A 26,088-nucleotide genomic window follows, 5' to 3' on the forward strand; every position below is an offset into this window, starting at 1 on the left:
AAGTGAGCAGGAACAATATCCATTAAAGCAATTTTTTTTTACTATCATGGCTGCCAGATTTCAGAGCCGTTTGGGGTTTCTTTTCCTAAATGGTTCAGCCGCAGTCAGGAGAAGAGCCAGAAGATGGAGGTCAAATACCTGAAATATTTCATCTGGTATGGATTTAGAAGCAAGGTACTTTGAAATGGGTTCTGAGGACAATGGTATACTTCAAATCATTAATGTACAATCAGAGCTCTGATCCTCCTCTGCAGGGCTGTACCTACTGCAAAAAGCCTAAAGTACAAGATGTGAGTGATCACCAAGTGTGATAATATCTGCCCTATGTTTTCCCATTAGCTGGCTGCAACTGTTACATTTATCTAAGTGTGATATCAACCTACAAAACACACCAGGTCCTTCCCCATTGATACCAGTAGTCAAATAAAGATGACTGAGTATTAAACAGATTTCTGGATACTGCAACTCTGACGATAGACAATGCAGGGACCTTTTAGTTTTCCCTTTAAATTCAGTAATAGCAGCAAGGCCACTTTGCTCACAAGATCTACTATATTATAGGAAGTTAATTCTTTACAACAACTAGATAACCCCATTTGAGCGATATAATTTATCATTATCTTCATCCACCCTAGCAATCTTGGCCTCTGAAGTGGCAAGATATTGAATGACTGCACTGCCAAGTTTCTTAATCATTTGCAACAAAATAATCAAAAATAGAGTTTTTAAAATAATAACTTTTAAAGTTGGGTTTTTATTTATGTGGAAGATAAAATAACAAACGGTCGGTTCCCTGGAAATTGAGGTCTGTTGGGTTGTGGTGGGGATGGTGGCTGAATTAGGGGATTGAGTGCTGAAGTAACAATTTATTTAGTGTTACCCCCAATATTCCGTATTATGCTACCATTCAGCACATGCCCACCCATAGGAATAAGACAACCTCGGTTTATGCTCAGCTTCACTGCTGACAATTTGGTAAATCATTTAATTTCCATGAATATCCATTACCAAGTCTGTAAAATGCTGGACTGTACAAGTCATCTTGTCTACTACTCTGGGTTGATACAAATAAGTTATGATATATGAACTCATTTGTGTTAAGTTGTAAAGCATGTAGTTGTAACATACCTAGATTTTTAGTACAACTAGGCTCTTAAGTTTATATATCATATTCAGATATGGAATTTTTCAGGTTCCACTCAGGTTTAAGATTCAGTATTTTAATGAAGACTCTGAGACATTGAGAAAATATTAAATCATGCTTAGTATGTTCTATTCAAACAAGCTGAACAATGAGTATAATTTTTTAGATTTGTTGCTTTGGAAGTACCTGAAAAATACAGCTTCTAAGAATGTCTGCTTCCTTAGGTGTTCCAGATAGCAAAGGCCATATTTTCACATGGAAACACTTGAGATAAATTCCTATATGATGTAACACTGTTCTTATAGATTCGATGCCATACTTAAAACCAGCTCAATGCCTTACTAATGCCCCAGCTAATTAAAACATTTGAAAAGTACCAAAAAATTTACTTATAAGTATTCATTACTGGAAAACAAGATATTCTAAATGGGATGACGCATTTGGAGGCTGAGGTAGGAGGATTTTTTGAGACCAGGAATGTGAAACCAGCTTGGGCAGCATGGTGAGACCCCACCTCTACAATTTTTTTTTTTAATTTTAATTAGTGGGGCATGGTGGCATGTGCCTGTAGTCCTAGCTATTCAGGAGTTTCAGGTCAGAGGGTATCTTGAACCCAGGAGTTCGAGGTTACAGTGAGCTATGACTGCACCATTGCACTCCAGCCTGGGTGACAGAACAAAACCCTGTCTCTAAATAAATAAGCAAATAAATAGAAATGGGACAAGTCCATAAAATCATCATCAATTCAAATATAATGCTTCTTTCCAATATTAAAAATGTGCATTTGGAAAAGCTATTGATGTTTTTGTTTACAAAGTGTTGAGCCAAGTTAAACATAACACATTGAATATCTTATTTTGGCCAACATGTCTATATTAATATTGTACTTCTTATCCATTATTATTATTCACTTCTAAACTTACATACAGTAAAATTCACTCTTTTTCATGTACAGTTTTATGAGTTAAGAGAAATGTATATAGTCATCAAACCATCACCAAAATCAAAACAGGATAGTTTCATCACTCCCAAAAATTTCCCTTATGCTGCCTCATTAGCAAGCCATCCAGCCACCCCAGCTCCTGGCAACCACTGTTTCTATAATTTTGACTTCCGTAGACTGCCGTATAAATGGAATCAACATGTAGACTCTTCAGCCTAGCTTCTTTCATTTAGCATAGAGCATTTGAGATAAATCTGTGTTGCTGTGTGTCATCAGTAGTTTGTTCCTTTTTCTTGTAAAGTCGTATTTTATTGTATTAATGTACCACAGTTAATTCATCCACTGAAGGACATTGAATCTGCTTTAAGTTCTTGGCTGTTATGAATAAAGCTGTTAAGAACATTTGTACACAGGTTTCTGTGTGCAGGTAAGTTTTCATTTCTCTTGAGTAAATACCTAGGAATGAAATTTCTGGGTCGTATGGTAAGTGTATGTTTAATTTAATAAGTTGTTAACCTGTTTTCAAAATTGGCTGTACAAATTCGCATTCTCGAATGCACTGAAAAACATTCAGTGAAAGATTCATTTCTTTCACTTCCTCATCAACATTTATTGCAGTCAATTTTTTAAAAATTAGCCATTTCCTAGTTGTGTAATTGAATATTATTGTTGTGGTTTTGTGTTTCTCTAGTGACAAATGTTGTTGAACATCTTTTTGTATACTTATCCGCCACTTCTTTGTGGAAGTGTTTTACTCAAATATTTGCCATATTTTTTAATTGGGTTGTTTGTTTACTTATTATTGAGTATTGAGGGTTCATTATATATTCTGGATACAAACCCTTCATCAGAAATATGATTTCCAATGTTTCTCCACCTGTGGCTTATCTTTTGCTAATTATTTATATCTTGCCTGATTTCTTTTACTAGAGATTTATAGTTTTCAGAAAACAGATCCAGCATATACTCTGTTAAATAAATACCTATATATTTTCTGTTTTAGGGGGATTATTATTGTAAATTGTATTTTTTAACATTTCCAATTGTTCATTGCTAGTTTATTAACATACAATTGATCTTGGTACATTGAAGTTGTATTCTGCAACTTTACTAAACCAACTTACTAGTTCCAGGGGATTCAGTTGATTGGTATTTTCTACACAATCATGTTGTCCACAAACAGGGACAAGCTTATTTCTTGTTTTCTGATATGCATTCTTTTCATTTTTCTATCTTGCCCTAACTGGACTGGCTAGGACATAAATCATGATGTTTTAATAAGAGCTATGAGAGTAGACATTCTTGCCTTATTCTCAAGTTTGGAGGGAAAGAGTTAAATCTTTCACCATTAAGTATGATGTTCGCTACAGGTTTTTCATACATGCCTCTCACCAGGTTAAAGAAGTTCTCTTTTATGTTTATTAAACTGAGTTCTTCTTCTTATTATTATTATTGTTACCACTAATGGATATTGAATTTTGTTAAATGCTTTTTCTTGCATCTATTGAAATGATTGTATAGTTTTTATTCTTTAATCTTTAAATGGTAAATTATGCTGATTGATTTTCAAATGCCAAACCTGCCTTCTATTCCTGGAATAAACCTCACTTGGTAGTGATGTATTATTCTTTTTATATATAATTTGATTAAATTTTTAAATATTTGGTTAAGAATTTTTTAGTCTATTTTTGTGAGGGATATTTGTTGTGGTTTTCTTTTCTTGCAATGTATTTGGTTTTAGTACTAGGGTAATGAGTTAGGAAGTATTTCCTTCATTTATGTATTCTAGAAGAAATCACATGGAATTGCTAATAATTTCATTTAAATCTTTCTTAGAAATCACCAATGAAACCATCTGAACATGGAGTTTTCTTTGTGGGAATGTTTTGAAGTATGAATTACATTTCAGTATTATTCAGATAATCTATTTATTCTTGAGTGAGTTTTGATAGTTTGTGTCTTTCAAGGAATTGCTCCATTTCATCTAAGTTGTTGAACTCAAAGGTATAAGGTTGTTTATTAATAGTTCATTGTTTATTATTATTATTTTACTGTCTGTAGGGCCTGTGGTGATGTACCTTTTTTCTTCTTGGTATTGGTAAATTGTTTGTTCTTCTTTATTTAGCATTTATTTAGTGATCTTTTAAAAGATCACTGTTATTGAAGAACTAGCTTTTAGTTTCATTAGTTTTGTCTATTGTTTTTCCATCTTCATTTTCATTAATTTCTACTCTCTATTTTTTGTTCAGCAAGTATTTATTGAGTGCCTTCAATGTGCCAGATACAATGTACAGGGGACACAATATTTATCACAGGAGACATGGTGGATCCAGTGCTCATTGTTAGTCTTTTGATGCCACAGATTCCACATCACTGAGAGGTTATGTGGTTTGATTTTGTTCACCATTCTATTTACCAGACATATTTATTTTCCTACAGCACTCTATTAACCTCGTTTTCTGCCTTCTGTCAATTTATGAACAAATTGGGGTCTGTTTTCCCTCTCTACAGGTGAATTTTCTCACCTTTTTAAGTGCTTGGACAATTTTTTTTTAATTCTTAAATTTCAGTGACCACCAAATTTAATCTCAAACTTTATTTTTTATCTTTACTTTTTACTTTTAGATTCAGGATGTATATATGAAGGTTTCTTACTTGGGTATATTGGGTGATGCTGGGGTTTGCGCTTCTAGTGAACCCATCACCCAAACAGTGAACATAGTACCCAGTAGGTAGTTTTTCAAATCTTGACTGCCTCCGTCCCTCCCCACTTTTGGAGTAATCAGTGTCTATTGTTTCCATCTTTATGTCCATATGTACCCATTGTTTAGCTTCCACTTATAAATGAAAACGTGTGTTATTTGACTTTCCTTTTTTATGTTAATTCACTTGGGATAATGGCCTCCAGCTGCATCCATGTTGTTGCAAAGAATATGATTTCATTCTTCTTTATGGCTATGGAGTATTTCATGTTGTATATGTACCACATTTTCTTTGTCTAATCCACTATTGATAGACACTTAGATTGATTCCATGTCTTTGTTATTACGAATAGAGCTGAAATAAATATATGAGTCCAGGTATCTTTTAGATAAAACAATTTTTTTTCGTTCACCCAGTAGTGATATTACTGGGTCAAATAATAGTTCTAGTTTTAATTATTTGAGAAATCTCCATACTGCTTTTCATAGGGATTGTATTAGTCCATTCTCGTACAGCTATAAAGAAACTTTCCAAGACTGGGAACTTATAGAAGAAAGAGGTTTAATTGACTAACAGTTCTGCATGGCTGGGGAGGCTTCAGGAAACTTACAATCATGGCAGAAGGGAAAGCAAACATGTCCATCTTCACATGATGGCAGGAAGGAGAATAATGATAGCCAAGCAAAGTGGAAGCCCCTTATAAAACCATAACATCTCATGAGAACTTACTCATTATCATAAGAATAGCATGGGAGAAACTAGCCCCATGAGTCAATTATTTCCCACTGGGTCCCTCCCACAACATGTGGGAATTCTGGGAGATATATTTCAAGTTGAGATTTTGGTGGGGACACAGCCAAACCATATTATTCCATCTCTGACCCTTCCCAAATCTCATGTCCTCACATTTCAAAACACAATCATACCCTTCCAAAAATCCTCCAAAGCCTTAATTCATTCCAGGATTAACCCAAAAGTCCAAGTCCAAAGTCTCATCTGAGACAAGGCAAGTCGCTTCCGCCTATGAGCCTGTAAAATCAAAAGCAAGTTAGTTACTTCCTAGATACAATGGGAGTACAGGCATTGGGTAAATACACCATTCTAAATGGGAGAAATTGGCCAAAATAAATGGGCTATAGGCCTCATGCAAGTTCAAAATCCAATAGGGCAGTCATTAAAACTTAAAGTTCCAAAGTGATCTCCTTTGACTCCATGTCCCACATTCAGGTTATGCTGATGCAAGGAGTGGGCATCAAAGGGCTTGGGCAGCTCCAACTTTGTGGCTTTGCAGGGTACAGCCCCCCCCTCAGCTGATTTCACAGACTGATGTTAAGTGTATGTGGCTTTCCCAGGCTCATGGTGCAAGCTGTCGGTGGATCTATCATTCTGGTGTTGAGGACAGTGGCCCTCTTCTCACAGCTCCACTATCTGTGTGGGGGCTCCAACCCCACATGTCTCTTCCACATTGCCCTAGCAGAGGTTCTCCATGAGGGCTCCACCCATGCAGCAAATGTCTGCAGGGACATCCAGACATTTTCATACATCCTCTGAAATCTAGGTGGAGGTTCCCAAACCTCAATTCTTGACTTATGTGCACCTGCAGGGCCAACACCATGTGTAAGCCACCAAGGTTTAGGTGGCTTTGCACCCTCTGGTGCAATGGCCTGAGCTGTATGTTGGCCCCTTTTAGCCATGGCTGGAATGCAGGGCACCAAGTCCCAACTGTACAAAGTAGCAAGGCCCTGGGCCTGGCCCATGAAACCATTTTTTCTTTGTAGGCCTCTGCACCTCTGATGGGATGGGCTTCCGTGAAGACCCCTGAAATGCCCGGGAGACATTTTCTCCATTGTCTTGGTGATTAGCATTTGGCTCCTTGTTACTTATGCAAATTTCTTCAGCTGGCTTGAATTTCTCACCAGAAAATGTAATTTTTCTTTTTCACTGCATCATCAGGCTGTAAATTTTCCAAACTTTTATGCTCTGCTTCCTCTTGAATGCTTTGTCACTTAGAAGTGTCTTGCACCAGATACCCTAAATCATCTCTCTCAAGTTCAAAGTTTCACAGATCTTTAGGGAAGGGGCAAAATACCACCAGTCTCTGTAGAGCAAGAGTGACCTATAGTCCAGTTTCCAACAAGTTCCTCATCTTCATCTGAGAACACCTCAGCCTGGACTTCATTGTCCATATCACTATCAACATTTTGGTCAAAGCCATTCAACAAGTCTCTAGGAAGTTCCAAACTTCCCTACATCTTTCTGTCTTCTGAGCCCTCCAAGTCTCTAGGAAGTTACAAATTTTCTCACATTTGCCTGTCTTCCTCTGAGCCATCCAAACTGTTCCAACCTCTGCCTGTTACTCAGTTCCAAAGTTGCTTCCACATTTTGGGGTATCCTTATAGCAGTGCCCCATTCCCAGTACCAATTTACTGTATTAGTCTGTTCTCACGCTGCTATAAAGAATTGCTTGAGACTGGGTAATTTATTAATGAAAGAGTTTTAAGTGACTCATAGTTCCACATGGCTGGGGAGGCCTCAAAACTGACAGTCATGACAGAAGGGGAAGCAAACATGTCCTTCTTCACATGATGGCAAGAAAGAAAAGAATGAGAACCAAGTGAAGAGGGAAGCTCCTTAGAAGACCACCAGATTTTGTAAGAGTTTGCTCACTATCATGAAAATAGCATGAGGGATACCACCCCATGATTCAATTACCTCCCACAGGGTCCCGCCCACAACACACAGGGATTATGGGAACTATAATTCAAGATGAGATTTTGGTGGGGACACAGCCAAGCTATATCAGAGGTTGAACTAATTTACTTATATTCCTACCAATAGCATGTAAGTGTCTCATTTTCTCCACATTCTCGCCAACATCTATTATTTTTTGAATTTTTAAAAATAGCCATTTTGACTGGTGTGAAATGGTATCTCATTGTGGTTTTATTTGTATCTCTCTGAAGATCAGTGAAGTTGATCTGATCTTATATTTACTAGTCTCTTCATTTGGCTTTGTTTGGATTTAATTTACTTTTCTTTTCCTAGTTCCTTGAAATGGAAGCTTATACTGTTGATCTGGGACCTTTCTTCTTTTCTAAATACAAGCAAGTAATGTTAAATTTAGTTCTAAGTATTGCTTTAGTTACATTCTAAAAATTTTGATAAAGTATATATTAATTGTCATTCAGTTCAAAATATTTTCCAATTTCTCTTGTTTACTGTTTAATTAAAATATTTAGGGCATTTCCAGATATCTTTCTGTTATTAATTTTTAGTGTAATTTCATTATGATTAGAGAACATACTTTTTATCATTTCAATTCTTTAAAATTTTTTAAAAGTGTGTTTTATGTCCCAGAAAATGATTTCTCTTTGTGACTGTTCCATGAACACTTGAAAGGAATGTATATTCTGCTGTTGGGTGGTCATTTCTAAAAATGTCAATTAGGTCATGTTGTTTGATAGTATTTTTCAGGTTTTCTATATCCTTATTGACTTCCTCACAACTTTTTCTATCAATTACTAAAAGAAGAATGGTGTAATCTCCATCTATAACTGTGGATTTGTCTATTTTTATTTTCAGTTCTGGAAGTTTTTGCTTTATGTGTTTGTTTGTTTGTTTGTTTGTAACATAGTCTCACTCCATCACGCAGGCTGGAGTGCAGTGGCACAAACTTGGCTCTCTGCAACTTCCATTTCCTGGGTTCAAGCAATTCTCATGCCTCCTGAGTAGCTGGGATTATAGGCATGCATCACCATGCCTGGCTAATTTTTGTATTTTTAGTAGAGACGGGGTTTCACCATGTTGGCCAGGCTGGTCTTGAACTCCTGGCCTCAAGTGATCTGCCCTCCTTGGCCTCCCAAAGTGCTAGGATTACTGGTGTTAGCCACCAGGCCCAGCCAACTTTTTGCTTTATGTATTTTGAAGATCTGTTGTTAGGCACATATACATGTAGTATTGTTATATCTTTTTGGTAAATTGACCCTTTATTCTTTAGTTATGTAATGCCACTCTTTATTCCTGGTACTAGTCCTTGCTCTGCATTCTACTTTGCCAGACACTAATGTAAACACTCCAGCTTTGTTTTGATTGCTGTACCATAGTATATCACTTTCCATATTGTATTTTACCCTATGTCTTTATATATGAAGTGGATTTCTTTTATAAAACATATAGTTTGGTTATTTAATCCAATATGACAATACCTTTTAATTAGTTTCTTTACACCACTTACATTTAATGTAATTACTGATATGGTTGGATATAGGTATACCATATTATTTGTTGTTTTCTGTTTGTCCCTCTGACATTGATCTCCTTTTTCCAACTTCTTTTGGATTATCTGAATACTTTTTGGTATTCTGTTTTAATTTTTTTTTTGCATATTTTTAAGTGATTGTTTTAAGGATTACAATGTACATATCTAGTTTTTCTTTTTACACATGTAATATTTTACAACCTCAATGACAACTATCTAGGTAGCTTTTCCCTCCCCTCTTTGTTTTATAGTCATCATACATAGTACATCTCCATGTATTAAAAACCCTGATAGACAATGTTATCATTTTTACTTTCAACAGTCATACATATTTTAAAGAACTTAAGAAGACAAAAATAGAATCCCATATTTACCCAGAATTTGCCATTTAATTTGGTCTTTTTTTGTTCCTGAAACTCAAATTTTCTCCTGCTATCATTTCCATTCAGCCTGAAGAATTTACTTTAACATTTTTAAGAATAGATCTGTTTGCAAAAACTTTTCTTAGGTTTTTTAAATCTGAGAATGTCTTTATTTCATCATTTCTGATACATATTTTCATGGACTATAGGAATCTGGGTTGACTTTTTTTTTTCATTTAAAGATGTTTTTCCACTGTTTTACGTCTCCATGGTTTGTCTTAAGAAAAATTCAGTCATTCATACCCTTGTTTTCCTATGTATATGCTGTTTTTCTACGGCTATTTTCAACATTTTTTTTTTACCTTTGGCTTTCAGCAGTTTGATTATTAAGTGTCTAGGCATAATTTTCTTTGATTTTATATTATTTCAAGCTCCTTGATATTGAATCTGTAAATTTTCATCTTTTACAAAATTTGAGAAGTTTTCAGACATTGTTTCTTCAAATATTTTTTTCTACACCAATCTCTCTCCTGTCCTTCTGGGATTTCAGTGACATGAATACTATTTTTATATCATCCCATAGGGCTTGAGGTTCTGTTCATATTTCTACATATTTTTTTCCTCTCTGGTCATCAGATTAATTTGTGTTGATTTATCTTAAAGTTCACTGACTGTTTCCACTGTCTTCATCATTCTCTTACTGAGCACAGATGGTGCCTGTAAAAAAATTTCAGATAATGAATTTTCAGCTCTATAATTTCCATTTAGTATTATTTTCTAGGCTCTATTACTCTGCTGAGAACTTCTCACAGCTTACTCTTTTTCAAGGTGTTTATTTTCATCTAAGGGAGCATAGTTATAGTAGCTGTTTTAACACCTTTTGATAGAATTCCAACATCTGGGTCATATTGGTGTTGGCATCTCCTGTTGAGTATGTTTAAATTCTATTTTGGTTCTTTTGAATATTATTTGTTGGCATCCTCTTGAGAATGTTGATTTGGCAGAACACAGTTAGCAGGCAATCTACTATGTCAGATTCAACTGCAAATACTTTTTTTAAAAAACTTCTGTCAGCAAGTCAGCTCAGTTTTGAAATCCTTTTCTGTGTTATTTTGGGTCTTTCCTCACACTAGTACCATTTGGGTGGTGGTTTCAATGTCAATTCTATTTCCAAAGCCTCTGCTATCTATTTCGAATCTGTCCCACTCCTGAACAACTCAAGGATGAGCTTAAGCTTTCCACAGGTTGATGCCCAGTATTAAAAGATCCCCTTCCTCAACTCTTTCCTCTCCATGATTCTCCACTCACTGTACAGCCTGCAAGGGCCACTTTTCCTGGTCCTCTAGACAGAAATATAGGGTTTCCCTTAGAGTTTATTTTAGTTGTTCTATTGTCACTGCAGCATAGCTCTGCAACTGGAGCCACCATTGATTAAAAAGTGGAAGTGAAAGACAGAGAATGAAACTGACTCAGAATTTACTCTCACACTGTTGGGACTGCCAGCTGCTATTGCAGTTTTAGCCAGTAATGTACTGCTCCATAGTTCCATGAGATGGATCCAGCCTTGGGTCAAAGTCTCAAGAGAAATGGGAGAAAACTGGGAAACTCACCCATATATGGTCACTTCATATTCTGACTGCCATCCTCAATCTGCCTGCTTTTGTTTACCTTTAGGAGTTCTGAGGGAGTTTCTCTTAAAATTTTGTCCAGAGATTGTAGCTGTAATAATCAGGAGAGAAGGTTATAGTGGGCTTACTTCATGTTGGTCAGAATCGGAAGTCTAGCACTGCATTTTTAAAATTTAGATCAAACTAAACTTTAAGGAACTTTAAGTCAAATCAAAGCTATATTTATTTAACCCTTGCTGAAGAGCAATACTTTTGGGCTGATATTACTGGTTTAAAATCTAAAACACACACACACACACACACACAACCAGTTTTCCGTCTTTCTCAGAAGCTTTTAGATATGAAAATACAAATAACTACACTTTTGAATAAATTAAATATTAGAAATGTTTTGAAGCAAATAAAAGACATTAGTAATAATATACTTCTAGGCATTTTTTCTTGGCATTTTAATTTTCTTGGCCACAAAAATAAATGCTTCATGTTTAATTGTATAGTCTCTAGTTGTTCTGCATAATTTGGTATGAAGACATATGAAAATTCCCCAGTTGCCACTATACTTCCATTTCTAAGATATTTTGGGAAATAATATCTTTTCATTCTGGAAAGCTAAAGTGTATACTCCTTTGAGCAATAAAACTTTATTTTTCATAAGTTTTCATCTTAGATGAAAATATTTCTGAACTACCTTATTCACTCTCTTGAGTTGTTAAACAGGGAATAGAAAAATAAAGTGTTTTTATAAGAATGGGTCATCATTATAAACATAATTTAATAAATGGTGTTCTAATAATTGTGATACGGTGTCTGTCTCTTCATTAAAACACATTAAAATTTTTGCATATCCTTTTTATAGTTTCTCTTTTACTCTCCTTGTCTGTCATCGTTTGTCATGCTGTCAGTGGGCTTGCCTTTAGCAATTCCCTCTCACTCTTAATTTGCCGGGTTTTGTTGTTTTTCATTAGTTTGTTTTTTCTAATCTGGTAAAAGACCAGAATTTTCAGGAAAGGCCTGAGAGGTTTACTCATGACTCTATCATTTGGGCCTTACCTTGTAGATTTTGTGACACTTATTTTCTTGGATTTGCTGGAGGAATGATATATGTGAAGGATTACTACTGTGCCCTTTTACTCTAGTGATGATCTATAGTAGTTAAAATGGCTATTTTATTTCACACATTATGAACTGAGCAGTAGTGGAATAGAAAGTTGGATTAAAATCAACCCCTCTACCATGTGGATATATGGTTGTGGTGAAGTACAATTTATGGCAATAATTGTTTAGTAAACAAAACAACTGCCATCTTTTGCTTAATATTTAGTAAATAAGGCAAATAAAAACATTAGATGAAATATTAAATTATTCTTAACAACACAGAGCAAGCGGGGTTTTGGTTGGGAGAAGGAAAGAGTTGTTGTAGAGGTTGGGGACTCTTGGATAGAACAAACATTGGTATTCCACTCCCAGGTCAGTCTGTCAATTTTTGTGTACCAATGATAGACAAAGGGAAATCAGTGGGCCAAGTTCACTTCTGCTGATTTTACAAAGAAAGAGTTTTAAACTCAACTCTCTATACAATGCAAGATAATCTACTTTGCTCTGCCTTAACCAATCAGGCAGACCTAAGTGTATGGCAGAGGGAGAGAGTTCCTTCTCTGTCTCACATACTATAAGCTTCTGTATTAGAGGAAGCAAATTTTCATCTTTTTAATTAACCAGCTTCTAGAACAATGCCTTGGACATAATAAGTGCTCAAATGAGTTGCAAAGTATTACCTCCACTTCTGTGCCCTAAAAAACTTTTGTGTATATTTGATATTATTTCTTTCTTAAATGCTTTGTAGCATTAATGAGTAAAGCAATTTGGGTCTGAAGATTTCTTTTAAGGAAGATTTTAATTAAAAATTCAATTTCTCTAATTAAATATAAAATATTAAGTTACTGTTTTTCTTTTACAATTAATTTTAGTAATTTCCAACTTTTAAGAAATTGGTCCATTTCCTTTAAGTTATGGAATGTATAGTCATATAGGTTAACTTTGTGAGTATACTGTTTAATGTCTGTACAGTCTATTGTGGTACATTCTCCCTCATTATGATATTGGCAATTTGTGTCCTCTCTCCTTTTTTTTTCTCTTAAGATCTAACATTTGGTTTCATTGCATTTGTTCATTGCTTTTCTGTTTTCTATATCAATTATTTATGCTCTTAGCATTATCATTTCCTCTTTATCCTTGTTTTGAGCTTAATTTGCTCTTCTACTAGTATTTTGTTAAAGTGACCCTCAAGTAATAGATTTCAAGTTTTCTACGTATCCATTAAATTATCCTTTTATTTCTCCTCTACTGGCCTTTGTGCTATTATTGCTACACATTTTGCTTTTACAAATGCTACTAAATCCCAAATAAGTTATTTTAAAAATTAAATTGTTATTGCTTAAAATGATTTTATAAATTAAAAGATCTTTCATTTATACCCACATATTTACTATTTCCAGTACTCTCCTTTCCATTATGTATGTTAAAATTTCAATTTGGTATTACTTTTCTTCGGTGTGATGATTTCCTTTAACAGTTTTGATAATGTATATCTGCTAGGGATGTATTTTATACTTTGGTATGAGTGGATGAACTTTTTTTAAATTTATTTTTTATAATTTTTTAAAATCTTATTATTATACTTTAAGTTTTAGGGTACATGTGCACAACGTGCAGGTTTGTTACATATGTATACTTTTATATTGCTTTTTTTATATATAAAATTCTAAGAAGTTAACTTATTTTTTTCTTTCAGCACATTAAGAATGTTGCCCCATTGTTTTCTGTGTTGCATTGTTTCCGTGAGATATATCCTACCATTGTCATATTTGTTCTCCTATACATAAAGTGCAGTTATTTTCTCTGGCTGCATTTAAGATTTTCTCTTTTCTATGAATTTCAATTATTAGAGTATGAAATATCTTGGTGCCATTTTCTTCATTGTTCTTATTTGTGGGATATATTGAGCTTCTTGGGTATGTGGGTTCATAGATTTCATCAAATTTGTAAAATTTTCAACTGTTCGTTTTTAGATAATTTTCTTCTACTTCCCACCTTCTGTGACTCAAAAAATATGGATGGTAGGTTGAATGACATTGCCTCACAATTCATTGTTGCTCCATTCATTTATTTCTCATATTTTTCTCTCTACTTTTCACTTTGAATACTTTTTATTTGTATGTATTAAAGTTCACTATTTTTTTTCTTCTGCAGTAGCTAATCTGCTGTTAAAACTATCCAGTGCATTTGCCATTTCATATGCTATATTTTGTCTCTAGAATTTCAATCAATGTGGATCTTTTAAAAAAATCTATTTTGTTCTAATCTTGCTTGTGCTTTCTTCTACCTTATTGAACATATGGATTGCAGAAATAATAACTGTTTTTTAATTCTTCTCTACTAATTTCACACCCTTTTTTATTCTGTTTTTCTTATTGCTTTCTCACAGGAATATGGGTTGTATATTTTCCTATTTCTTTGCATGCTTGGTAATTTTTCGTTTAAAATCAGATATTATGAATCTTGTTTTTGGGTACTGTCTGTTTTTGTAGTATTTGAATATGTTTGCCTTTGTTTGGGGATATATTTAAGTTACTAGGAATTGGTTTGGTTCTTTTGAAGTTTGCTTTTGTCAGGCAAATTTAGAATTGCCTTTATTCTAGATCTAATTTGCTCCATTACTCAGGCAATACCCTTGTGAGGACTTTCTTAAATGCCTCTTGAAATATGATGTTTTCCAATCTGGCTAGTGGGAACATAACTATTCCTGGTCCTCCGTGAGTTCTGAGGATTGATTTGCCTGTTTCTTTATTGTGGTTCTTTCTCTGTCCTCATCAGTTTCATCACACACTTGAGCTGATCATTATTCAGAAACTTGAAGGGTCCCTCTGCAGATCTCTGAAGCTCTCTCCATATGCAGTTTTCTCCTTCACTGTGCAATGTTCTCTCCAGTACACTGTTCCTCAAATTGTAGGCACCCTTGTACTTTCTGAACTCTGAACTATGTCTTCTCAACTCAGAGAGACTCCTAGCCTTTTTGGGCTCCTTTCACCTGAGCTATTGTCTGGAAACTTTCCCAAGGCAGTAAGTTGGGACATTCATAAGGCTCATCTTGTCTCCCTTCTCTCAAGAATCATGGTCCTGTGCTGCCTTTTGTCAAAGGTCTAAAATTCATTATTTTCTATTTTTTTCTGTTTTTGTTTGTTTGTTTGTGTTTAGATATTTAAGGTAAAAGAGGAAATCCTGTTACTGTTACTTCATCATTGCTACAAGCAGAAATTCAGGTGACCTTTTGGAGTGGTGGAGTGGGAATGCTTTAGGAGTCTGGATACCTCCATCCTATTAAGCTCTTAAGCTTCATTACTTGCTAGTCTTGTGACTTTAGCAGAGATAATTGACCTCTGGAACCTCAGTTCCTTCATCTGGAAAATGGGACTATAAAACCTGTCCTATTCTTCTTCAAATGATGTGTCATCTTCATTAAAATACTTAATAAACTGTAATGTGCTACGCCAAGCCTATTTTTGTTATTAGTTAACATATCATCAACTGGCCATCAGTACTGCGAATAACTCTTTTAACGTACATCAATCCACTCCTACACAATTTATATATGAACCTCAAATGAAGGATATGTACATTATGATATTATGATGGCAAAAAGAAGACTGATCCTGAGATCCCTGTCTATGCAATAAGAGTTTAATCTTTCAAAATGTTTAAGAATGTGAAAGTTAAGCCCAACAAATAGCATCGTGTCCACATATGCATGGAAGCCACTCCAGAATTTTTTAGTATAAATTTAATATTACAAAAAGCTTTTTTTTTTTTCTGAGATGGAGCTTCGCTCTTGTTGCCCAGGCTGAAGTGCAATGGCGCGATCTCGGCTCACTGCAGCCTCCATCTCCTGGATTCAAGCAATTCTCCTGCCTCAGCCTCTGAGTAGCTAAGATTACAGGCACTGGCCACCATGCCCGCCTAATTTTTGTATTTTAGTAGAGATGGGGATTCACCTCTCTATTTACTTTATTTTAAAATCATCTCGCCAAGTTTTTAGATATTGTAAAAAATAAATTCCAGCATCTTCAAAGCATAAAGTCTAGTGACAGACATCTGTTTATTCTAATACTATGAGAGTATGTTATCTGTTTATTAAGCTAGAATTTACTGAAATGTATTGTACACATCTCTTTCTTTTTAGAGCTAAAATTAACTTATATTGCTTAGGTGAAAATAGAAACAAAAGGAGATTTTAATAAAAACTTATCATATGACTTTCTCAGGGCACAAAGAAATTGTTCACTGACCTCGCTTTAAAACACACTTAAAATTATGTAATTAATATTCAGTTTTGCCAGCTACATAAAACATATTCATAGTGACATGAACACAAATTGCAAGAAAATTTTATGTACACATACTCCACATAAATATATGAAAATATAAGGGACATATATGTCTATAGCTACATCCCTAATGACTAAATTCTAAAGAAAGCTTCTACCAAATAAATGCATTAGCAAGTAAATATACTGGATCTCAGAATGTTTAATCAATGATAAAAATGTATTAGCCTTTAATGACACTTGCTTTATTCACATGGTAATGTGTTCAAATAATATACACCTAAAACTATAAATACCTAATCATACCATCAGATATCAGAAAGAATAAGTACCTAGTATTTGATAGCACAACAGGGTGACTATAGTCAAAATAATTTAATTATATATTTTAAAATAACTAAAAAAGTATAACTGAATTGTTTGTAACACAAAGGATAAACGCTTAAGGGAATGGATAGCCCATTTTCCATGATGTGATTATTATGCACTGCATGCTTATATCAAAATATCTCATGTACCCCATAAATGTGTACACCTACTATGTACCCACAAAAGTTAAAAATAAAAAAATTAAAAATACTAAAAAAAAGTAAAAAGATCAATTTCAAATGGATAAACAGCTGAATGACAAAAACATAAATAAGGACTCAACTGAATGACTATTTCCTTTGGCTCTGTTTTTATGCAATCCCACATGCATCCATCCATACAGAATATATGACAGTGATATATGGCACTAATGACCAATGATATACAGTGTCTCCAAATGAGCTAAGTAGTACCTTGATTCATTCATATTCGTTGAGTAAATTTTGTTTCAATAAATTGTGTTTCTTTGTACATTTCTAGCCCTAAAAAATGTGCAGGTAAATCACTTCTATGTTTCACTGGAGAGTGTTTGTACTGCCACAACCATTGAAAGCTAACATTTCACAATCTTGCAAATGACAGTCTTGTTAATACTTTTAAAATGTAGGTTGTATTTTAACTTACTAATGAGGGAAGTACACAAAGAGATAGACTATTTAATTATCTTACAACTCTCATTCCTGATTTTACATCAACCTGCACAAATTTAGGGGAAAAAGATTTAGTCACACATTAGAGGTTAGGGGGATATCCCTCAAAGTACACCATCAAGTGGTAAGTAGGTAACATTATATAAACATACACATATATAGTGTAGAAACAACATACAAACACACATGTATTTAGACAATGAAAATGTGAAAGCATAAATTTATCCCTATCGAGAAAAGGAAACTCTTGTACAACTTTGGTGGGGATTTAAATTAGTACAGTCATTATGGAAAACAGTATAGAGGTCCCTAAAAAATTAAAAATAGAACTCCTACCACATATGATTCAGCAATCCCACTTCTCAATATATAGCCAAAGGAAATAAAATCAGTATCTTGAAGATATATCTGCACTCCCATGTTCACTCACTGCAGTATTATTCACAATAGCCAAGATATGGAGTCAACCTAAGTGTCTATCAACAGATGAATGGATAAAGAAAATGTGGCATATATACAAAATGGAATACCATTCAGCATTGACAAAGAAAAAATAATCTTGTAATTTGCAACTACATAGAGGAACCTCGAGGACTTTATATTAAGTGAAATAAGCCAGGCACAGAAAGACAAATACTGCGTGATCTCACATATGTGGAATCTAAAAAAGAAAAAAGTCAAATTCATAGAAGCAGAGAGTAGAATGGTAGTTATCAAGGCTGGAGAACAGTGAGGAATTGGGTAGATGTTGATCAAGGAATACAAAATTTTAGTTAGACAGGAAGAATAAGTTCAAGAGATCTATTGTATAACATGGTGACTACAGTTAATAACAATGTATTGGATGCTTGAAAATTGCTAAGAGAGTGGATTTTACATGTTTTTACCACAAAATAAGTATGTGAGGTAACTGATTTGTTATTAGCTTGATTTAGCTGTTCCACAATGTGTACATATATCCAATCACCATGTTACACACTATAAACATATATATTTTTGTCAATCAAATAATGAAGGATTATCCCCACAAATACTTTAAAGAGTAAGAAAATGCATAATGTAATCATGCTCAAGACTTCTTGTCAAAAAAATAAAAATAAAGAAATTGCATAATGACTTAAAAGTCTCATAGAGTAGAACCCCAAATCTGATAGCCACAGGAAAAACTCCTCCTTTATTCTTCAAATGAAAAAAATAAAACAAAAACAAAAGATACTTAAGGCAGAATATCTCAAACAGAGATCCAAAGATAGATTTTGTCAGTGTAGGAAAAATTTTGCTTTTGTTTTTGGGGGTAGCCTCTAAAAGTTGGAAAAGCCAAGGAAACAAAACCTTCTCTAGAGGTGCCAAAAAGGAAAGTACTGCTGACATATTTATTTTAACCCAAAAAGACCCATTCAGACTTGTGCCTTCTGGAACCATAAGATAATAAGTTTGGGTTGTTCTAGGGCAATAATTTTGTGGTAATATATTATGGCAGCAAAGAGACAACATACCATTCCCCTTGAGGATGTTGGTGACAGTGAACCCAATACAACTATATTCTTCTGTAACACTCTGTTGAAAAGTCAAGTAATTAGGATAAATATCATTTCAATGGTAAAGCCATTGCTATCACCAATGTGAGTGGATATACTCAGAGGCTTATCGATTTTACCTATGACATTGGTGTAGTTTTTTTCTCTTAATGATACAATGTATACCTCAGAATGGAACAAAGCTGATCTGTATTTGTCATACAATATATAATGGAGAATGCTTAGATCGCATATTTCTTTACAAATGCGAAAACAGACAAAAGAAAATTCAAGTTTTTGTTTCTATGACCACCAGCTCTTAAAAGTCTCTGTTGTACAGGAAGTAAGATTTCACTTTACTTCAGTTCTTCTCAGACATTAATATACATATTAGTAAGTAACTGGGAGGTCTTGTTAAAACGCAGATTCTGATTCAGTATATCTAGTGTGGGGCCAGAGATTTTGCAGTTTCTAAGCATCTCCCAGGTGGTGTTCATGCTACCACTCTATGGAACACACTTTGAATAGCAAGGGAGGGATTCAACAATCCCTACCTAAGGCTCCATATCACAAACAATACTGAATTCAAAATGTTTCTCTCTGCATTCAGTATTACTAGTTGGGAGAAGAAAAATAATCTCAAACTGACTTCCAGCATCTTTTAACCATTTATTAGTGATGGAAGTGAGCCTAAATAAAGTGTCTGACTCATTACTTTATTAACTAACACAGATATTCAAAAATAAATTCATGTGGCTATACTTTTGTCTTAGAATAATGAGGAGTCAGGACTGAGCATTCTAATACCTAATGTAATATTTCCCACTATTACAGAATATATTTCTTCTTCCACATTTTACAATGCCTGGATCTCTTCCAATTGTTGCTTTGTTGAGAGGTGATATGGTTTGACTCTGTGTCCCCACCCAAGTCTTATCTGGAATTGTAATCCCCACATGTGGAGGGAGTAACCTGATGGAAAATGACTGGATCATGGGGGCGGTTTCCCCCATGCTGTTCTCATGATCATGAGTGAAATGGTGTAAAAGTGTTTGGCAGTTCCCACCTCGCTCTTACTCTCTCCTGCTGCCATGTAAGACGTGCCTTGCATTTCTTTCAACTTCCACAATGATTGTAAATTTCCTGAGGCCTCCCCAGCCATGTGGAACTGTGAGTCAGTTAAATATCTTTTCTTTATAAAATACCTATTCTCGAGAAGTTCTTTATAGCAGTGTGGAAACAAATTAGTACAAGGGGATTTCAACACAACAAATTTTCGGTCTATGAAAGGGCAAAGCTATTTTGAAAATGCCTCTCAGATAATTACTTTCTTAAATGGCACAGCTATTCCATCCATAAAACATACAATAGGTACATTAAGCTAGCCAAATAAGAAAATATTGAATCATTAAATTAGTGTATTAGAAAAGTTATATAATAATATAATCTATGTTTTAATAAAATCCACTCATGAAGTGCTTTCAACATTGGTTGGTTTGACAGTAAGAAAGAATATGGGTTTATGTGCCTTCTGCCAGTGAAGCCATTGGAGGTCAGCACAATGAGCCCTTTCCCCTTAACTTCAGCCTTTATTTATGTAAAAAATGTCATCTCCACTAAGGAAAAAAAAAGGAAAATATTACAGGTATTAGAGGTTCAGAAGGAGAAAAGAAACTAGGGGAAAATATACATGTTATATGAGTGTGTGTGTGTGTGTGTATGAATTTACATATACGTGTGTGTGTGTGTGTGTGTATACACATAAATTTTTTGAAAAACAATGAAGATAGGCCTCACTGTAGCTCTTTAACTTATACCTGGTAGCTTAACAGTTGAGCATACAGTGTCTAGAATAACACCTGCCCTCAAATCCTGGCTTTGCTACTTAGTAGTATATGACCTTGCATGAGCACCATACACTAATATTTGCCTAATAACAAAAGTGCTTAGGGGAGTATATAAGCCACATGTTTGCATGACTGTTTTTAGAAGCTTGAAAGAAACTGTCCCTAACTCCAAGGGAAAAGAAGCTAAGGAGATAGTTTGCTAAATTTTGCCACCCTGACAATAATAGCCTCAAAGATTCTAAGGATCAACCCAAATGCACATATGTCTAGTTTTTAAATAATAGGAGACCTTTTGTGAAACAAAAGGTAAGACAGATATTGTTCTAGATTTCTTTACAGATGGAAGATGTAAGGTGAAGCATTTAATTGACTAACAGTATAATTTCATGTATCCAGTTGCCTTATACCTAGATCTCTGGTTTAATCCAGGCAATTTTGCTACTAGTTGGCACAAGAATGACCTCATTTGGACAGACAGGTTTCAACTTATTTCCTTAAAATTTTATGCAGACTGGAAAGGTATTAGGATATCAGTGATAGCTTCTGAATATGCCAGTGTCTCAAGCTCCCTTCTTATGCATAATATATCTCTAGAATTATCAATATTTGCTCCCAAACTAGTGTACCTAGATATAGTGTACTCAATGCAAGTATATTAAGAAACCACCAATTTCAGTTTTAGCTCACTGACTCCACAATAAAATAAAAATCAACAATGCAAATTTTATTTATTCTGTTGGAGATTACACTATAAAAATATAATTCCCTCTGGAAGTATGATACAATTTTAAAAGCAGAAGGAAATAAATGTTTTTAAAATGTATTTTATGCAAATTTTCATGCTATATTTTTTCAATCAAGACTGAGAGAGTGTGTTTTAATAAAATATCTAAAACAAATGTAAGTATACACCATTTATTTGGGTAATCTTACAAATCTCTAACTTTGTAGAAGTAATATGGTGTTTATGGAATGTATGCACACACACACACACACACACACACACACACACATCTCAGATTCCAGAGATTTAGATCCTAGCTAAAGCTCTGCCAAAAGTTCATTATATTGACCTTAGTCAAGCATAACTTGGTGATTAGAAGTCAAACCCGTGATTGGGTCTTGACTGTGACGTATAGTAGCTGTGTGGTCCTGGGAAAATCAACTGCTTTGAAATATGTTTTCTCATTTGTAAAATGGGAAATAATACTATACACTCTTTCATATAGATTTTGTGATGTTTAAATGTAATAAGATATATAAAGTTTTTAGCACAATGCCTGGCACTAAGTGCTTAAAAAATATTAGTGTTTATTAATGCTAGTAAAGTACCTCACTTCTTTGGGCTTCAGATTCTTTACTTGTAAAATAAGGGGATTGGCTTATCACTATAAAATCTCTCCCAACTTAAACTCTACAACTTAAATGAGAAAACCCAATGTCATCCTCCAGATAGAAATTGTAAAACAAGCCTTAAAAAACGCATGTCACACTCAGTTTTTTTCATATTTTATTTTGGGCTCTCTAAACTTTACAGCATATTTCTAAGCACCACATTCTATCCAGAGTTGCTTAAGTTTGATCAGTTTTCTCTATTGGTCTATGTGTAAATGTCTAGGAAAGTCTCAATTACTATGAAAGCTGGCTATAAGCTAAAACAGCTTTGAGGAGTTTCATATAATGTAGGTAATCAGAGAAAAGGTCAAAGGATTTTCCCTTACAATGAATAACATTCATGGTTCACTTACAATTATCTACAATAATGATGTTCTAATTTACAGGTTAAAACACCCTTCAGACTGCTTTTAATCTATGTTTCTAAGTCAAAAACTTTTATGTGATATTGGGATGGTACCTCAAAGTGAGGCAGGAGCCAAAGTGAAATATGTGAAAAACCTCTGTATTAAACCATAATCACACTGTCATTCAAGTAAAACTTGAGCTCTGCAGAAGAATGCAATTTGAAGCCTGAAGGATAGGAAAGTGACAACCAATATATAATAGCAATTGTAACAACCATCACAAAGGTCATCTCTGATTCAAGAGATGTACACATGAAAACTATCAGGAATAATCAATATAAGATAGCAATTGTAGATAAAATGTAATAAAAAGTGAGTAATTTGTGTATTTTTAAAGATACATGATACAATGTCACCAAAGAGAAGTATAGAACAGTGGAATACCTCTTTATTTAGTATTTTTCAAACTGAGAAAATTACAGACAGAACCTCTTCTGGGATAGTGTTCCCTCCCTTGATCTTGTTTATGAGGACATGATATATTTGAAGGCCACCCAGTAAATAGAGATCTGTGTAATTTCTTTCCTCTGACTTAAATTCAGGTTTATTTAGTCATTGGAGGGTCTCTTGCCTGACCAACGATGAATAAGCTTTCACATGTATACAGTTCTCTCTATAAAAATACTGCTTCATTTCCCAGGAAATTGTTTTCTAGGGGAAAAAAAAAGAACATATATAGCTACAGCTATTTTGATTATTCAGTTAGGTGCTATGGGCAGATAATAAAGAAATAGACGTCATGGTCCCAACCCTTAAGGAAGGGTTTAAAATCCATTTGAGGATTCCAGTCTAACACACACACACACACACACACACAACAACAACAACAACAACAACAATAACAAAGGAGACAATACAAAGCAGCCTACAAGCAACTGACAAAGACAATAATTGATGTGGGAATTCTAGGAAAAGTGAGGTCAGTAACACTTGCGTTAGATTAATTTGGAAGGCACTTGTGGAGGGGTGGAATTTGAGTTGAGTTTCCAAAGCGGGTAAGATGTGAATTATGTAGAAGAGAGGACATCCTACGTGGAGGGGACAGTAATGGTATAAGGAGCAAAGATATAAAGGTAGATTGTTCTCACTAACTGAACATTAAAGAGAGTTGTGCCCTGAAGAATAAAGGAAAATAAGGCTCCTGCATTACAATGAGGCCAGATTATGAAGTTCTTTAAAATTCGGGTGGAATTAGGCTTGAAACAATAGAAAATAAGGGGCCAAGAATATGTTGGTTAAAGAAAGTGATTTGTTGAAAGAAGTGTTCACAGACCACTAAGGATTTGGGGCACAGGTGAAGACTGCCTAGGAAGCTCCTACAGTGACTACATGGGTGCTGATGAGAATTTAGATTGTAAAGGAGGAATGGTGTGAGAAGGCTTTCAAAGGAAAATTTACCAGTACTTGATAATCCCTTAACTATGAGAAATAGAGAAAAATCCAGATTCCTCTGTAAAATTGTCAGGAGTCTATGATCAGACTGTGGAGGGCAATTAATAACAATACTGTACAATCTATTCATCAATAATAGACAGGCAGGTTGTTCTTCATTGTTCCCCACAACTGCTGAGTAATAAAAGCCTTAATATAAGTAATATAACAGCCTTCCCAATGAAGGGGTGCGGGAAAGGGCTTCTCAAAATAATATTTGACTTCAGTGATTCTAGCAGAGACACAGAGGAAGAAGATGGACTCAGCACCAAACTTGATATGGAGACTAAAGATTTATAAGAGATTGTCCCAAGAAGAGAAAAAGGCAAGAAAGGAAAATTTCTTACTCTGAGCCTCCACAATGGACTTCATTCTGAGTCTTTCCAAAGAATTTAAGGTTCAAAATCATTGTCACCCCAAATCAGAGCTCCTTTAAGATTAAAAGTTAGATTCATTTGAATAATTAGTGTTTATTTTTCCAAACAGTTTCTTATCTGATAAACTTCTATTTCACAAATTCTTCTAGAGTTCATTCCGTTATTCAACATCTAATATCTGGAAATTTAGAATGTGCCTTCTCAAATTTATAAGGCTCATTTTGAAGCTGGATTTACTCAGTAGGCCAGTTTAAACTAAATGGCAGATCCCTCCCCATCAACTGGTGCTTGAAACATCACAAGGCCTGGGATGTTCCCTGGGTCTCTACTTTCCAAATTCAGCACAGAAATGGCTCAGCCCCACCTCTTCCAGTGAAACCGAAACAGCGCCTGTGCAAACTCCACGCCTATTCTCCTCACAGTGACCCACCCCGCCCCCACCAAGGTGCTAATGCGCAGGCGCTACGCTCTCAGTGCCTTTGAGTAGGGCTGTGAGAAATCTACTGTCCAGTGAAATCTAGAAGTGGTAGAATTCAATCCCCTCCTTTCTTCGGAGGCAGAGGCGCCACTTCCTCCTACTACCCGTCGAGAAGCGCGTCCCAAACATCGCTCTCTCTCCGAGCAAGGTCCTTCGCTCTCTGGCAATCCCCATTGTATCCCTATCCGCAGCTCGTTTCTAATCTCACTCAGCCGCCAGCCTTCGCTAGGAGGATAGAGGCACTTGGCTCCCTAGGATCCGCACCAGTTTTTTGTCTGCCTGTTTAGGCCACGGAACCTATGGACCCCCCCACCCCCAACCTCGCCCCAAACTAGGAAAAGCATTATCCCGGTGCTTTGCCCTCCCTCCTTCGCCCTTCTCACCCACTCAGTGTTGAGTGCTTACCTCGGGTGTGGTGCGGTTACGAAAGGAATCAGCGGAACCCAGATCAGGCCGCTGCTGAGGCAGGCGGATTCAGCGAGATTTTTCCTGGGTCTCCAGTGCCGCTTCAGACAATGAAATCAGCGTGTCCGATCATCAATTCTCATCATGATCGTGACGTCACAAAAGACAGCGGCCAATGGGAGCCTGCGATCAGCTCAGGACAGTCCCTGGCCTCAGCCCAGAACCCAAGAGTTGGGAGGGGGGAAGAGAGATGGCTGCCTGCAACTGGACTGCCTCTTCCTCACACAAATCAGCTACATCTACGGCCAGGGCTCTCTATACCTTCCTGAATAGCTGTGAACACCGAGCATCCCTGTGACTATAGTAGTTACATGCCAGCCATTTGAGCAGGTGCTGCCTGGCCTTCCAACTTGACATTGGGTTTTAACAAAATTGTTACATGCTGCCAAAATCAAATGATAGCATAAAGAAATACAGTCCTTTGTGGTCAGTGTTCGATTGACAGGTAAATATTCAGTTTTACTAAAATCAATAAGGTGTCCATCGAGCCTTTAGAATTTTACAGTAAAAGCAAGTGTACTATTATACGTGACTGGCTGGCTCCGATGACTGAGGAAAGAAACTATGGTTTTTATTCATCCAACCTCAATTCCTATTCTGGCAGAAGCTTCTTGGGTGATCATCATTATACCATTCCAGAAAAGAAGTCAAGCCACATGTTACATCATTTAACAGTCACTTGATATACTTCCCAGATTTGCTGGATGCCATGAGAGATATAGAATTCATTGAT

At 35.3% G+C, this 26,088-nt stretch overlaps 1 protein-coding gene across 7 annotated transcripts in view; it reads right to left on the reverse strand.

Moving 5' to 3' along the window:
- HDX (highly divergent homeobox) overlaps nucleotides 1-25,566 on the reverse strand; it is a 183,033-nt gene extending 157,467 nt beyond the window's left edge. For 3 of the 7 annotated variants that reach the window (XR_010154765.1, XM_016943585.4, XM_003317538.6), the window contains exon 1: nucleotides 25,296-25,566. The gene's annotated coding sequence lies outside the window, so the exon portion shown is untranslated. Of the gene's footprint in view, nucleotides 1-11,020; nucleotides 11,130-25,295 lie in introns of all 7 variants that reach the window. The other 4 variants (XM_003317539.5, XM_054676909.2, XM_063804410.1 and 1 more) reach the window with 4 other exon arrangements.
- Nucleotides 25,567-26,088: the final 522 nt, after the last annotated feature.

This window comes from Pan troglodytes, chromosome X (assembly GCF_028858775.2).
Source record: "Pan troglodytes isolate AG18354 chromosome X, NHGRI_mPanTro3-v2.0_pri, whole genome shotgun sequence".
Taxonomy (NCBI): Eukaryota; Metazoa; Chordata; class Mammalia; order Primates; family Hominidae; genus Pan; species Pan troglodytes.